The following is a 16159-nucleotide window of genomic DNA, read 5'->3' as shown; positions in this document are numbered from 1 at the left end:
CGGAACTGGAAAACCAATTGCAGCAGCTTAGAACCACTGAAACTACCCCAGGGGGCTATATATGTGTGGGAGAGAACCTCACATTTACACTGATTCCAGACACTGCGGCCTGACACCCCTCACCACCAACCGCTGCTGCTCCTGTCTCCAGACACTGCTGCCTGGCACCCCTCAGCACCAACTGCTCCTGCTCCTTTCTCCAGACACTGCTGCCTTACAACCCTCAGCACCAACTGCTGCTGCCCCTGTCTCCAGACACTGCTGCCTGACACCCCTCACCACCAACTGCTGCTTCTCCTATCTCCTGGACCCAGTGATGGCGAGGACTGAGAAGATCAGGGCCCGTCCCTTAACCACCGAGGAGCAGGAGGTCCTGGTGGACGAGGTGCTCACACAGTATGGGAGGCTATATGGTGCTCCAGATGTCATGGTAAGTGTTTCAGAGTGGAAGTGAGAGTGCCGGGAGTGCACACATGAAGTTGATCTGCTGCAGTATGTGACTGAGAGTGTGGGGTTGTGTCATACACTGCCTAGCATGCTGACTCCAGGGAAAAGGGGTGTTTAGCCTATTTCACGTGTTTCCCTGGCTGCACATCAGAATGAGAGGGACATGCATTGTTTTTTCAGCCATACACTGACAGCAAGTTGGTTAAGCGGGAGTCAGGACAGAAATTGCATGTGTAAATGGATGTGTGGGTCCATGATGTTCTTCATAGGCTGATCTGTGACATTAACAAGGGTTTTCGTCCAGAAGGGTACTGATGGAAGTGTGTCTGACTCTAAATTGCTACCATGTATAGGTCAGCACTATGCACCAGACTTAAATGCCAGAGGGTGACAATCTTGGTGGTTATTCACCTATGACACAGCAGATTGTCGAGCTTTTGTACAGAACCCCTTCCATTTTCATCAGCATGTGTACTGACTCGCATGTGTAGGCACTGTTTATGCTCCCATATTGTCCCTGCATGTGACTTTGCTGATGCCCCACATTGGACCTCAATGTGAGCCCACCTGGCCTGCACAGTCACTGCCCAATCTGACAAGGACACATCACTGAATGTACAGAGTGAAACATATGAGTTGTTTGCTAGACTATCCATCAAAGAGCTATCTCAGCCCTGTAGATTGCACACGACAGACCTTCTGAGAAGGGTGCGAGATTGTAAGATCATTTCCCTAAATGTGACCTCCATGACACAGTGAGCCTTTCACAGGGCAAGGATATTGAGGGCTGCGCAGTGCTGGACACAGTGAGTCTGTCCCGAAACATAACTTCCAATGTAATGTATGTCTTGCTCACCCACAAACTGGATAGCAGATGTGGGCCCCCTAAACATAGCTTTATGTGCTGGCATCCTGCATGTGTATGAGATGGGCAGGTACTATGTCCACCCTCATACCGTCCTGCATGCATTTTTGTACGATTCTCCCATGCTAATGTACTATGTGAAATGCTGTATTGTCTCTGCTAGACATATCTGTGAAGTAGTTCTGAGTTAGTATCATGCTCCTGTACTGAGAGATAGTGGTACATATCCCTATGTCACTGATATTTTCCCACTCTTGCCTCCCATGCCTGCAGCTCAAAGTCCACCAGCGTAAGGCCGTGTGGAGGGCCATTGCATGCAAGGTGCGAGCTCTGGGTGTCTCCGACCGACAGCGCACACACTGTCACAATAGGTGGGATGACATCTGCCGGCTGAGCAAAAACGCGGCAGAGATGATGCTGGGGCTGCTCCCTCGGACTGGAAGGTTGGCGCACAGAAGCATGACACCACTAATGGCCCGCATCTTAGCTGTGACACAGCTTGAGCTGGATGCACGTTTGAAGGAGCATCAGCAGCAAGCTGGTGGTGAATGTTCTGGGAAGGGTGACTTTGATTGTGAGTGACTGCATGTGTTCCAAGCCTGGGCCAGTGCTGAGCTCTGTTATGTTGCTAGTGTGATGCAGTGGCTTGTAACTGGCCTCTGTGTTGGGTGCAGCTGTCATGCATTTTCCCTACCTGTACTTTCTCATGTCATTGAAGTAATGGCCCTTGACGTAGCATTCTGAGTTGTGGCCTTCTGGCATCATCTGCATTGGGGAAGTCAGGGACATCCCATGTAAGGGAACGCAAGTGTGCCTCATCTGAGTGTGCTTACATCAATGTGTGCATTGCCTGACATCAGAATTTTGAGTACTACACATCTGACACCAATGTGCGACTGTAGTTGTGCCCCAAAGTACGACATGGTGGATGGCATGAGCATATGGCCCTTATGGACTGATATTTTGGAGTCTGTATCTGTGTTGTCCCCTTCTGCTGCCTCCAGATGTGACTGTGGTAACATGTTGGGAGGTACATCTTTTCGCCCCTCAGGGCCCTAGGTATGCTCAGAGGGATCTGTATGTCTGGTTACACGGAGTCACGGGAAGGCTATTTGGCTGTGTGATCATCACATGGGTCACTTATGCCAAGTTTGCATGATGACACTCAAAATTCGAGTTTTGAATTGAGGTGGCACAATGTTACTACACAGGGTGGTGTAACATGGGGATATCATCATCTTGTTTAGTGCTTTTCTTGCATATGATGGTTGCATTGATGCCACTGAACTGACCCTACATCTCGGTCTCTTGCAGCATCTACCGTGGGCACAGAAGGACAGGGGATGGACACCCGTGGTGAGGCATCAAGTACGACTGCTACACCCGAGCACACTTACACTGATGTGACCAGCGCCTCAGAGGGGGACAGGAGTCTGCTTGAGGAATCACAGCCAGAGACACCAAGCTCAACGTCATCTAACGCCAGCGGTGACACATCGATGTTGGCGGGCACAGGGAGCGGGAACTCTGCCTCCTCTTCCACCACACAGGGTCCAGTGCCCACCCTCTGAGCTACTTCCACTAGTGCCGCACATGCTCGCATCAGTAAGAAGGGAAGAGTGTCCTTCACCCCAGGCACCGCTGCCCCTGCCCCTGTCTCCCCTGCTGCCATCAGTGTTGAGGCTGTGGACCTTTTGCGCCAGCTGTGTGTCGGTCAGACAACTCTCCCCAATGCCTTCCTAGACCACGACAAAAAGTCGGCGCAGGTAGTTGCCTTCATGAAGGGCATTCATTCAGACATGGGTGGGTACACTGGACTGTCCAGTCTTTGTCCTCCACAGTGACGGCAGCCATTCACCTGTCACAGGCTCAGAGTCCAGCTACAGTCTGTTTGGCCACCCCCCCTGCCAGTGGCTACATCTGACGATAGTGACCACACACCACAGACCTGAGGCTCAAGATACAGCACACGCAGCACACAACAGCAGCAGCCCAAGCGGGCCAGAGCGCAGACACCATCCCCCCAGTAAACCAAATCCACCCCAGAGCGCAAAGGCAAAAGCCCTTCAGGTGACACTCAAAGGGATAAAGCCAAGAACAAGGCAATGGATGTATAGTGGAATTATCTATGGTCGCCCACATCCTGTGTGGTCAACATGTTTCAGCCAGGCCTTGGTAATGAGCTGGCTTTCTTCAGGACCTTAAAGTGTATAGAGTGCTCATGAAGTGATTAAAAAGGGGGGGGGGGGTCAAGAAAGGAGTGTAAGTGACCCGCTATGTGTTGCACTCACTAATGTGCAATATGGGTAAGAGGGGGCTTCCCTCTGTGCTTTGTACCTGTAAAAAGAAAGGACATAAAACAATACAAACAAACACACAATGTATAGAAATTAGCATCCCAGAATGCACATGTATCTTATGTGCTTAAATGCCGTTGTTTCCGTGTATTAACCATAATGCTAGATAGTGGCACGGTACGGACTGTGACGTGGTAGTTGGTCGGCGGTGAAAACTATATGTGCATATAATAAATAGCGGAATCACGCCATGCTGTATAATTGGTGGCGTACAGTTAAGAAATTGCATTTGCTTACTCTTGAGATTATCAGAGCAAAGCTTCAATGTGAAGGATTGGTATGTGCATCTGTTGTGTGTTTGCTGTGGATGTGTGCAGTGTTTGGCCTGTGTTGTCTCTTTCAGCTGACAGATGCTCTGTTTATGATGTTCTCTTTGCATGTCATTGTGTGCGAGTTGTTTGTGCATTGTGATACATTCAGATGTGTGTTGCAAGTGTAGTGTGCATTACTTGTGTGTCTGTCACATGCACTTAAGAGTATTATTGTTCCTGAGCTTGTTTTGAGTGCACCTTGGTGGTTTCTCCTATCATATTTGACCAGCCACTTGACACAATTACACTATGTTGACTTGATGGGTGGTGTGGTATGTCTGTCTGTGTTTTCTTATTGGACCATTGCTCCCAGTTTATGTCCATGATTTTTTTGAGATGATGCACTTCTTGTGTGTGTTGGGGTATGGTGTCTGTGCATTTGTCCTGAGTGATGATGTTGTGTACCCATGTTCTGTCTGTGATCCCATTGCCTTTCCACTGTTTGTCTGCACATGTCTTGGCTTGTTGTACTTCTGTGTCTGTTGTTTGTGAAATTTGTTTTTGACTATTGTATTTGTGCCAGCATTGTTTTAGGCATCCCTAAGTGTGTGTGATGTTTGTGGATGCACCCCAGAGAGTGTGATTTTTTGTCAGTGTATTCACAGGACATTATTTGCACCATTCTGTGTGTTTGACAATAGTGTTGAGTGCTGTAGGTGTGAGGTGGGTGGAGGAGGGGTATGTGTGAAGGGTCAAAGTTGTGTTGGACAGTCATGGAGTGTGTCACTGGGCCCTGTATGTTGTGCTGATGACATACACATATCAAGTAAGTAGGTGCTTATGTGTGGCTGATCACTATTTGACTTCAGACACTTTCTATCATTCCTATGCCTATGCCTATGCATGGCTTGCATTACTGTCTCCCTGAGTTGTTGCCCAGAGATCACTGTGGTTTGATTTCACTCACTGTGCCAGCCATGTGTTATTTGTTGGCCTAAGCGTGTTGTGATCTGTTCCTTCTCTTGCATGTAATGTACAGATGTTTTGTGGCTAGCTCCTTGTGTTCCCATCACTGTCCACCTCACTTTTGTCTTGCCCATTTATTGTCCCCCTTTGCTGCTGCCATGTAGTTTGTTTATGTGGCTGTGTGTCAGTGTGGGGTGTGTCTGGGGGGCTTGACAGGCACTGTGTCCAGTTAGGGTATTGTTCATATTCAGTGTGAGTGTTCATTTTGTGATTGGACTCAGTTTGCTTGACATGAGTGAGTGTGGGTTTGGGGAGGAGGGTTGACCTGGCCCTGTGCTTCTGTGTTGTGTGTTCCTCTTCAGCCCCACCTGCTGAGACTGTCTCCCTGGTTGTTTGGTGTGTGTGGTGCTTGGTCTGGGTTCACCTGGCTTATTATTGGGCAGGGGGGTGCACAGGAGGAGCACACAGCATGTCCCCTAATGGGTGTGTGGGGCCTAGTGTGTGGAGGGTGGAGGTATGGCCCTATGATCTTTGTGGACTGCCCATGCCTGGCACTGGCCCTGCCTACTTCATTGTGCGCATGTTTCCCACGTCTTCACCGCTGCGGTGACGTGACTGGGACATTGCATTGATTTCGCGCTTGATGAGTGACCTGGATGCGGAGGGGTGATTTAGTGACAGGTAGGACATGTGTGGGTACACTTGTGGATGTGTTCCTGTCCCCACCAGGGTGTCTGGTGTGGACAGGAACTGTATATCAACCCTGGAGTTGTGTGTAGTGGTTGTCTGCGGGGTTCTATCATTGCGTACCTGCGGCGTTGACCGCAACGGTGTATTACTTGCTGGTAGTGTATCAGGTACAGCATCGGGAAGACGTGTAGAGCTGGATCCATTGTGGTCGGGACCGGGTGAAGGGGACCGGGAGTCTGGTTTGGCGCTCCACAGTGGTGCTTCCGCCATCTCTGGTTGGGTGGTTTCTCTGCTGCGGTGTGACGGGCTGTTTGGGGCATCCTGATTTGTACGGCAGTCGGGACGTCATTCCGTACCAGGTGGGTCTCTATTGGGTCCCACCGCCGTGGTGGCGGGCACATTTTTATGGCGGTTCACCTTGAACCGCGGCGGACAGGAAATGGGCTATATTTGCCCATTGTAATATGGCGGGCGTGAGGACTGCTGGTGAGGACCGCTGTTCGCGTGAGGAAAATGGTATTTTCCACCTGCACCGCGGTGATACCTCCGCCTGCCATCCTAAGGGGCCCCTTAGTTGTTATAAAACAGAATATGTACAGTGGAGGGACGGGAAGGAGGGGATAAATAACGTTATGAGAGACACATGAGGTAAGGGTAGTGAGTAATGAGGTAGTGTAGTGAAGTGATTTAAGTTGTGGGAAGCTGGGGAAGAGGCAGGAAAAGTAGCAAGAAGGATCATGGTTTAGGGCCAATGATGGCGAAATAATTCTGTTGCTGCTGCTCCAGTTGTGGTGCTATTTGCTGTTGAGTTTCTGTTGCCAATGGTGGCCTGGCATCCCTCTCCATCCACTAGTAGAAAAGGATTAGAACTTGTCAAGGGGTTCTTCTTGTAGCTAGAGCAGCTGTGTGATAGCCAATACAAGTGTGGATGCAGGGTGGTCCCTCTGTTCAAGCTGAGGGACCACACCAATGAACACATAATTTCCATTGCAAAGTATCCTGCGGTAGTCTGTGCATTGTGTAGCCATAAGTTGGCACCAATCGACAGACTTCAGAGCAAATTTCCATTTGCTCAGGCTTGGTACGCATTTTCATAGACTACTGGACCTTTTCGCTTGAAGGAACTAGTAAATATCTAAGGCAGATCTTTCTGTTTGCTGTTCACCATTTTCATTAGCTCCTCCTTGGGAACAGGCCCCTGCAATTCTCTACTCACATTAGGCTATAGTACCCAGCCAGGTAATTTCAAAGTGAAACTGGTGGAATCTGTGTTCTCTCTTCACAAAAGGAATTTCTCCTGTGATAATGTAGTGCTGTCCTGCTTGCATAGATGTATGAAGTGCTTTATTGAGTTCCTAGAACTTCAAAGTGTGCCATGTTCATTTCTTATATGGGCTCAGTTTGTTGGGCAACAATGGCGAGCACATAGTTTACAACAATCCAACACCTTCATTGATGAGCCCTTTTGAAGCCTTCATGACTCCTAGAAACTTGGGATGAAGCTAAAAAAAATATAATATTAGATATCAAAATGGTACTGGGGAGTCCAAAGAAAATCTATCAGGTAGAATATGACGTCCTTGCTTGCAAACAAAAGGATGCAGCTAAGGGCTTGGATGAGCTGTTTTCAGATTTCATAATAATGCTGGACTCAGAACTAGTATATCATAAATCCTAAAAGTCCTGAAAATGTCGTTATCAGTCAGCAGGCTTTTTTATATGTACCGAAAAGGCTCCCTCTTCGAGACCCTTGGTGTAGACATTAAAAAACAGCTTTATTAATGAAGGTGTGCTTCCTACACCCTTGAACGTGGCAGGTGTAACACCTCTCATTAAGAAACCCTCCATTGATCCTGCCTCTCTCTAATTATAGTTCAGTTTCAAAATGTGGCGTTTACACCTGCGTGTCTGGATAGTGAGATGGATTACTTAACACCTGGAGCCCTTTGGTGCTTTGGATCAGTTCCAATAACATCTCGAGGTGAACTGAGGACAGAGTCCGCAGAGTCCGCATTTATGTCTGTTCATAATGGTCTCGTCCAGGATCTTGACAATGTATACCAGATGGAACTGGGACTTCTGAAATTGTCAACAGCACTTTATCTAAGTGAGTGTAAAAATACAAATGATCAGCCCAGGTTGGCATATACGTTTCAGGCATGCAGAGTTGAGACGTTAAGGGCCTTCGGTAGCACCTATGCCTTACTCTCAATGTACATGTAACGGCGGTAAGGGCCTTCGGTTGCACCTATGCCTTACTCTCAATGTACATGTAACGGTTGATCACAAATTCCCTCTATCTACTTGCATTTTGTGTTATTATTGTATCGCACATTATCACACTGGCACGTCTCTTTAGCTCGATAGTGATTTTTTTAGTTTATTAAGGCAGGTAACAGGTAAGCCTAGAGGGCAACCAGACAAGTGCATACCCTGGGTAGACGAACCTCTCCACACAGACTCTTTTATAGTCCTGAAAGCTCCTTGGCGAGTATCACCATCGCTAAAATTCTACTTGTTTTTAGAACAACAGTACACTGCACTTCGAGGCTAAAAATTGTAGAAAGAACAAAGGGGCATATTATCAAGGGAATTATCGCCGCTTTAGCGGCACTTTTTGCCGAAAAAGCGGCGATAATTTGATCGCCCTATTAGCAAGCCTGCGCTAACATGCGTTAGCGCAAGCTTTCCGGTGTTAGCTGCCGGTTTTTACATCGCCTTGCATGTCAGCGATATGTATCGCTAATGACATGCAAGGTAGGCGTTTCTTACCTAAATTTCATGGTAAAACTCGCTAACAGCACTTCGCTGTATTATCAAAGATATCCCCCGATACAATAATTTGCGCTTACCTCTTATGTACGCAGGTTTTTAACACCTGCTAAAAACCTGACTAAAGCCAGATCCCCATCAAAAGACCCACAGACATCAAAGAGGTAGAGGGCATATTAACAAGTAAGGGAGATAATTATCGCCGTGCCAAGTATCTCTTTGATGTCTGTGCGCCGATCGCTGCCGATGGCAAGCTATCGCCTGAACACCTATCTCCTATTAGCGGGAGTTATCGCGCCCTTTCCCTGACACTATCGCCTCTCACAGACGTGTTGATAATACGTCGGTAAGAAGCCTAAAATTATCATGTAAAGGAGGCGATAACAAAACTCCTGATACTTGGCACGGGCGATGATTATCGCCCTTACTTGCTAATATGCCCCATTGTTATTAGATGAGCAGTGTTCAAACATACAAAAACAACCCATTCAAAATAAGTATATCACTGCAGTGCACAGAATATTCTTATATAAGTAACAGGGTGACATAAGAAAGGCTTAACTCTGCTGACTTTTGTCTCACAAATTCTTGAAACTCGGCATGTCTGTGCCAGACAAAAGGCCAGGGATAGGAGATGCTGCTTGGCAGCTGAAGCTGCCAACTTTGAACGTGGAGAACTAGGCTCAGCAAATCACCTAAACTCCCTGCGCCTAAAAAGTGCAACGTCTGGTTCTCTTGTAAAGTGCACTCACGCCCACAGGGCCAAGTTTCTGCTATATAAAACTACAAAAGAAAAGGATGCCTTTGGTCCCAAGATGGTACTGTGCTTCAAATGATTTCCAGCAAAATGCCCACTACCCACAGCATTTGAGTACTTATGTATGTAAAAAAACCTCATGCTTACTTTTTGGAAGGTCACAAGGTGTCAACAGTGGAATCTTTTAATTACCTCGGCATCACCTTTTCTAAATCAGGCAGCTGGACTAGTGAGATTAATAATGTCCAGGCTAGGATGGCGAATAGCTCGCATGGGGTGTTCAAATTCGCTACAAACATTGGAGATAAACGGATCAAAGATATGTTGATGATCTTTCAAATGAGATGTTTGTCCGTGGCCCTTTATGGAGCTGGAGTGTGGGGGCATACCAAGACAGGGAACCTGCAAGTAGAGGAAAACCTCTTTCTAAAAAGGTTGTTGTGTCTACCTAAATCTGCCACAAATGATTTGGTTCATAGAGAACTAGGTATCTCCCACCTCTCAGATTTACTGGCATTAAGGCCCTTAATGTTGTGGCGTTCTGTATGGTTAAAAGAAGAGACCTCCCTAAGCAGAGCAATTATCGGAGATTGTCTCTCCATTGATGGCCATATGAAAATTCCTTGGATTAAATATGTCATTAATTGTTACTTCGAGATTTATGGTATTAGTCTTAAAAACGACTGTAACGCCTCCTCCAGTCTGTCTAAAAAAGTGATGAAATTAGTTTTTACGAATTTTAAACAAGAGCAAAGGGAAAGAACTAGAAGTAATTTAAGTACATGTGTATTTTACAGTAGTTTCTGCAAAGATGAGGGTTTTCAGTTATACCTGAGTCTAGTCACTCGACCCTCCCACAGGTACGTTATCACCAGATTAAGGTTTGGGATAGTTCACCATCTGGTGGCTTACCCATATATTAAAAAACACCCGGTAGGCCCATGCCCATGCGATAACGTATCAGCACAAAGCACCATGCACTTTCTTTTGTCATGTAACTTGTATGATAATTACCGTCGAGCCTATCTTAAACCCATCTTTTTAAAATATGGAGTAAGGAACAGGAAAGACGCCATGAAGCTGCTTTTTAAACCATATCCCGATGTATGCTTTTTTACTGCAACCTTCCTCCTATTAGCTATCAAAGTAAGGCCTGGTATGCTTTTTTAATTATTTATATTCTTAATCATGTAACCTGTCTACATTTTAACTATGTATTGTCTGATGTATTTGATGTGTATTTTGTCTTGCTTTTATGGACTTGTTAAGCTCCGAATAAAGCCTTCTGAACTGAACTGAGTACTTAATAAAAAAATGAAAATTCATATGTCAGAGTGATAGATTGAATCATGTGTATTGGACTGAATAAGTAGAATAATCAGATAAGAACCCAATGTCAATTTAAAATAGACTGAAACTGTCAACATCATAGTAGCATTCTTAGCAGTCCTACCCGGAGATGTGGTTCTGGGAGTGAATACAGGCACATGACCAATGAACAATTTATAATAATAAATACTAAAACCATAATCTACCACTGGCAAACTATAACCACACCTGGAGGATTCCCCCTGGTGTGCATCCTGCAACTCTCTTCCTACTGGAAAGGGCAAAGAAGGCAAAGTCTTGGGTGGTTATTTTTGGAGAAGGTTCAAACTTCACAAAAACCTTAAAAAGTGCTCATCTAATCTGCTAGAACAGGCAGGCCGCCTCAAACGCACCCTGCAGGAACTATGATTAATTCAGTCACCAATGATACAAATACAAGTCTCACTGGTGTGCGGATGTTGGATGTTGGATCTGCCAAAATAAGCGCACCTCTGTGGACACACGAATGACCCGGGAGTGCGGTTCCTGTTTCACTCCCAGGGAAATGTTCATATCCTGACATACTCATCTAACAGCTTCACACTACAACCAGGGTCAAATATGCAGCCTGACTCAGATTCGGTGGGTTCATATAGAGGTACCTTATGAGTCTCGGCACCAAGGATTCTTTCAGTCTCTCTGATTTAATCAACGAATGCTAATCTTTTAAGAGAATGCTATTGTTATTATTATTATTAAAAGTGTGAAAACAGACGTTTGAATGCTGAAAGCTTTGACATAAGTATTAGAAAATAAAAAGTTAAGGAAACCGAATTATAAATTCCTTGTTTTGCTGCACTTCCTGCGCCAAACCATTTTTTGCCACATAAACTGCATTCACAAGCGGTAAGTAGTAGTAGTAAGTAGCTACCGGCTGAGATAAAGTCAGCACCTCCAGAGTGTTTCCATGTTAAATACTGGCACATCAAACCTTTGAGAAGAAGGCCTAATACTGGAACAAGTGGATTTTGGGATACAAAATACCCCATTGTTAAGGAAAACTCGTAAAAGGTGCTATATATTGCACCAATAAATTCTGATTTCAACAGGTGTGATAAATAACGCACCACCTTCCGGGCACTGGTAATTCGGGTCAAAGGCAGAATTGAAAAGTTATTTGGAAATTGGGGCAGGTCATATAGGGTTAGGATCAGGGTTGGTGCAAATGCAGGGCTCAGTGTTATGGCTAGGACTGCGGTCATGTTCAGGTTTAGGAGTTAGGGTCCTTGTTTTGGGCGAGATAAGGGTCAGATCACCTTTCGAGCTGTGTGAAGTTGCAAAGTCCTTACTCTTGCAACTCAAAGGAAGCATTTTTTAAACTGTGCCATCTTCACAAATTGTGAGTCTGCCAAATTTTAAATAAAAATGGCCACTGAGCATTAGCTTGAATGTTACTGTTGCCGTGGAGGGACAGTTGATGGTCACCCCACAGCCACTAACTCTGGTTACACACATAGGTGTGTATCTCTCCTTTCTCTGTTGCCCTAAGTCACAGGGCAGGACTTCTGTCAACAAAGAAAGGTGATGACACACTTCTGAGCAGTGGTGGCTATGGTGTTTCCTCACTTTCACTCAGAGACTGCGGGCAAACGCTGTTCCCATACACCCGGCTGCAAAATGTGGGGATCGGTGGGTGAAGCAAATCTATGCCTATGGGGAAATAAGGGAACTTCGCACTTCTTTCCATCCCTTTGTGGCTATAGGAAGTAACTTTATCAACCCCTCAACTATTTCATTTCAGAGCAAGGGTTGGCTTGAGGATTATCAGACACTAGAATGTTGAGAGCTCCATTGAAGACAATGGAGCAGCAGTTGCTATAGGCCCATAGCTGTGAATTTATCAGTGTGCCATTCTACATCCTTTGTCTCTCCCACTCCCTTGCCAAAACAGGATAGGAAGGGAAAACAGGGAGCTCCTCCGCCCAGGACCTGTGGATTTGTGTCACTGGAGCCGTGAAAAGGGGGCGGGGATTTTGGCTGGGCCCTTTAATGGCTAGTACAGCCCGCTATGGAGGGCTATAAGGGTGCATCCTTTAAGTGAGAGTTAGAGTTAGGTTTAAAGCTAGGTTCATATCACATCCGGGGTCCCGGGGTCATTCTTTTGGTTAGGGTTCAGAAAAGGGTTTTGCTCAGAGTTAAAACTAAAGGAGAATTTATAACTTTTTTCTAACTTTGTTTTAACTACGTTTTCGAACTTGTGTGTTACTGCTGCTGCATCTTCAAAATGTTTATTTTCGACATAAGGTTTCAAACAAATATGTTTTCAAGCTTTTATTTTCAGACAAATAATTTGCATTTGATTTACTCTATCGAAGGGCGTGTGATAGCACTGTCACAATGTTTTTGGTTAAATTATGGACCTGGATCGACCTTAGTATCTTCGACCTAGATGTAAAATATGCAGCCATTTCCGGCTAAAGTGTGTGAATAGCTTCCAGATGACATGTCTTCGATTCCCACGTGGTATTTTATGTGCTGACATATATAATTGCCTCTGTTGTTTTCAGATCACCATGTTCCATATTTCTGCACCACGCCCTATTAAAATTGGGAAACTGACATACTTCGAATAGGCAGGCTTTCCTCAGAGATGCTCCCGTGCCCGGCCAAGCCTCCAAAACAAACCGAGCGTCGCAGGACAGCTGCCATAGGTGGAGGCTGCTCTGGCGAGGGACCTCTCCCTCAAGAGGAATTAGTTTTAATCAAGACGGGACGGTTCCTGAAGCAATTAGCCCTGGGTGGAGCCGGCGTGCTTCTCCTCGGGGTAGCCATGTTTGGCTCAGCCCCAAAAGCAGACGCACTGAACAAATCACGATTAACATTTGGCGTGGAAGGCTTTGAACACCCGAGCCCTGTGTCTGTAGTCTGTACTGAAGCTATCGCAAAGTAATGCCTGGCGGCTCACGCACGAAATCCATTTCGAAAATTGTAGTTTTTGAAGGAAACTGACTTTCGCCTAGGTGAGGGCCAGTTCTATTAAGAACTTCTGTTCTTTTCTAAATTGTAAAAGCGTACTGCCACAATTCATTTATTTTACAACCGCCTGCCAAAAGCACACTTTGGCACATAAAAATGATTGGTTGAGGTTTCTGCAAAGAGAAAGGAGCAACAGTATAATTTTATGCACCATATATTTGGATTGGAAAAGGTCACTGCATCGCGTTTCTTTCCTAGCCTCTAAAACGTGCAGTTTTCTGCTGCAGTCATTTGCTTCCATAATTAATTGTATTTTATGTAGCAAAAAAAGCCATTTAGAGGCAACAGATTTAACAAATTAATAGATTACACTATGGAATGTATCTACGCTATAATATTTTAAGTTGCTTGAATAGCATTATCCCACAAAGCTAGACATCTTGGAATTATGGGCATAGCTGTAAATTAAAACTGTTTTAATAAATACATAAATTTTATGAGGATGAAGAAATGCATTTTTTACAATCATGGAAACGATTAAGAAACCATCTTTATAACATATACAAGGAACAAAAACAACCGCGCGGCACACCAACTATCTCTAAAACATTCCTTCTTCTGTGTACAATGGCAGCATTTTCTCTGCCTTGCACTTAGGTGTTCATTGGTTTGCTTCTGATACTACCTAAAGGACTGCTGGAAAACTATATTACAATTATGCAATGTTATAGAGGTACCACTCATCACACAGTCCACCATGTATCCATCAACTTTGATTCATAGTCTAGCTTACACTAGATATAGAATTGCCTAGACAACAGACACCCCAAACCCACTATTTTGTAAAGGTTTATATCCTTCTGCTTACAGCTTGCACTTCAATAGATTACTGACTCCTGCTTAAGAGACTTAGGGCATCATTTATGGAGTTATGGGATACAGCAGTGCAAGTCACAGCTGCGCTGCCCCACGTCAAAGCGGAATAGCAGGAATGCACCATATTTATCCAATAGGGTCCATTCCTGTCCTTTCCCCCTGCGCTGATGCCATTTCAGCAGCCTAGCACCAACGCAAGCACCCTTGCATCATGGTGCAGGGGTGCCTGTATTGTCAACATGATTGTTTTTGTGGAGGAAGGGGCACCTCCATGCGCACTTAGGGCGAGAAAGCAAAAGACTCACAATTGATGGACAAAATGTAGAACAAATCAAAACATTCACCCCCAGTCAATAGATCTGGGTTAAATCCATCATTCTTTTGCTCACCATGCCACCCCAGTTTAGACCTGCCCATATGCAAATCAGTCTTGACCCTGTGCCTCGTGGGAACAGTCCAGCCCAAACTGCCAAGCCAGGTCCTCCCTGGACCGGAAACAAGCATCCTAGGACCGGTTTTGGGGTACAAACTGGAATGGCACGGTGAGCAAAAAAACGATGGATTTAGGCCCAGATCTCTGTACTGGGGTGAATGTATGACATTGTTCTGCATTCTGTCCATCAACTGTTGTTTTTGCATTAACTCGGGGGGGGGGGGGGGTTGGAAGTTTTTTTCGCATCCCCAGGTATACATGGTCTTCTATATCTGGGAAAGCGCCAAAATCCATGGGTGTTACATGGGAACATCCATCGCAACACCCGTGCAACGCCTCCCTAGTGCAGAGTAAGGCAACACTGCGATTTAAGCTGCCTTGCCTTACTCCATATATATGAGGCCATTCACAGCCATGCAAAGTGGCTTTGCGTGGCCTTAGATATGATTTCAAGGTTTGCCCTGCCGTAGCGTCACAGAAACTGACATTACGGTTGTGCAAGGGGTCATAAATATCCCCCTCAGAATGCCACTTAGAGTTTGGTGGTGCTGGTGCACTGCCGTGATTCGGTGTGACACCTGAGCTTCCAAACTCACTTTCCCTGAAGCCCAGCTGAGAGGTGGGGCAATCACAGGGTTTCCAGCAGCGGAGTCTCAGCTCGCTCGTCCAGTGTAAACCTCTGACATGGATAGCTTTTCTAGCCTGGGACTGCACTATGATGCATGGCTGTCCCAGGCAGGGAACTCAAACAATGAACCCAAACTGCAGGGAGAAAGGGAGAAACCTTCCTGTTTGTCAGGGCCTTTGATTTTTTGGTTCAGTGAAAGAACCTGCTTCTTTGAAAGTTTGTTTCTTGTTAACAAAGATCTTTGTTGATCAGGTACAGTAAACATACAGCCTGCTTGGCAACATTCAGTGCCATTAGTGGAGATGCCACAGGTGGCTCCAGTGAAGGCAAATGGATCCTTACTAGGCCTGGGCTAAAAATCCGTTCCGCTCGCGGAAATTGCGATAATTTGACATTTTCACGTTCCGCGGCGAGCGCGAAAATGTCAACATTTCCGCAATCCGCATTTTACCGGAAATTTTTTGCTTGCTCGCGCTGTAAAATAATAAATTTTCTGCGTGCGCGCGTTTGCCTTACCTGAATCCCCGCGTTCGCCGACAAGTTTTCCCGATCCGGTCGCGTTCTCCACGAGATGTTGGATTGTTGGTAGCCATTTGCGCTGTCTCACGACAGTTCGCACCCGCAGTAACGGCATTCGTCGCGCGATCACGTCTTTCTTCTCGCGATCATGCCCCGCGAGACAAGTGAAAACAAGATGGCCACGCCGAATATTCCGCGAACGGGCGGGAAAAATCTTCCGCATCTTCGCGATATTTCCGCGTGTTTGCGAAGATTTTTTTAATTTCCGCGATAATTTGCGAAAGTGAATTTCGCAAATTCCGCCCACCCCTAAT

This window comes from Triturus cristatus, chromosome 4_2, assembly GCF_964204655.1.
Source record: "Triturus cristatus chromosome 4_2, aTriCri1.1, whole genome shotgun sequence".
NCBI lineage: Eukaryota > Metazoa > Chordata > Amphibia > Caudata > Salamandridae > Triturus > Triturus cristatus.
The sequence above is the reverse complement of the archived record's forward strand: the minus strand, read 5'-3'. Positions refer to the sequence as shown.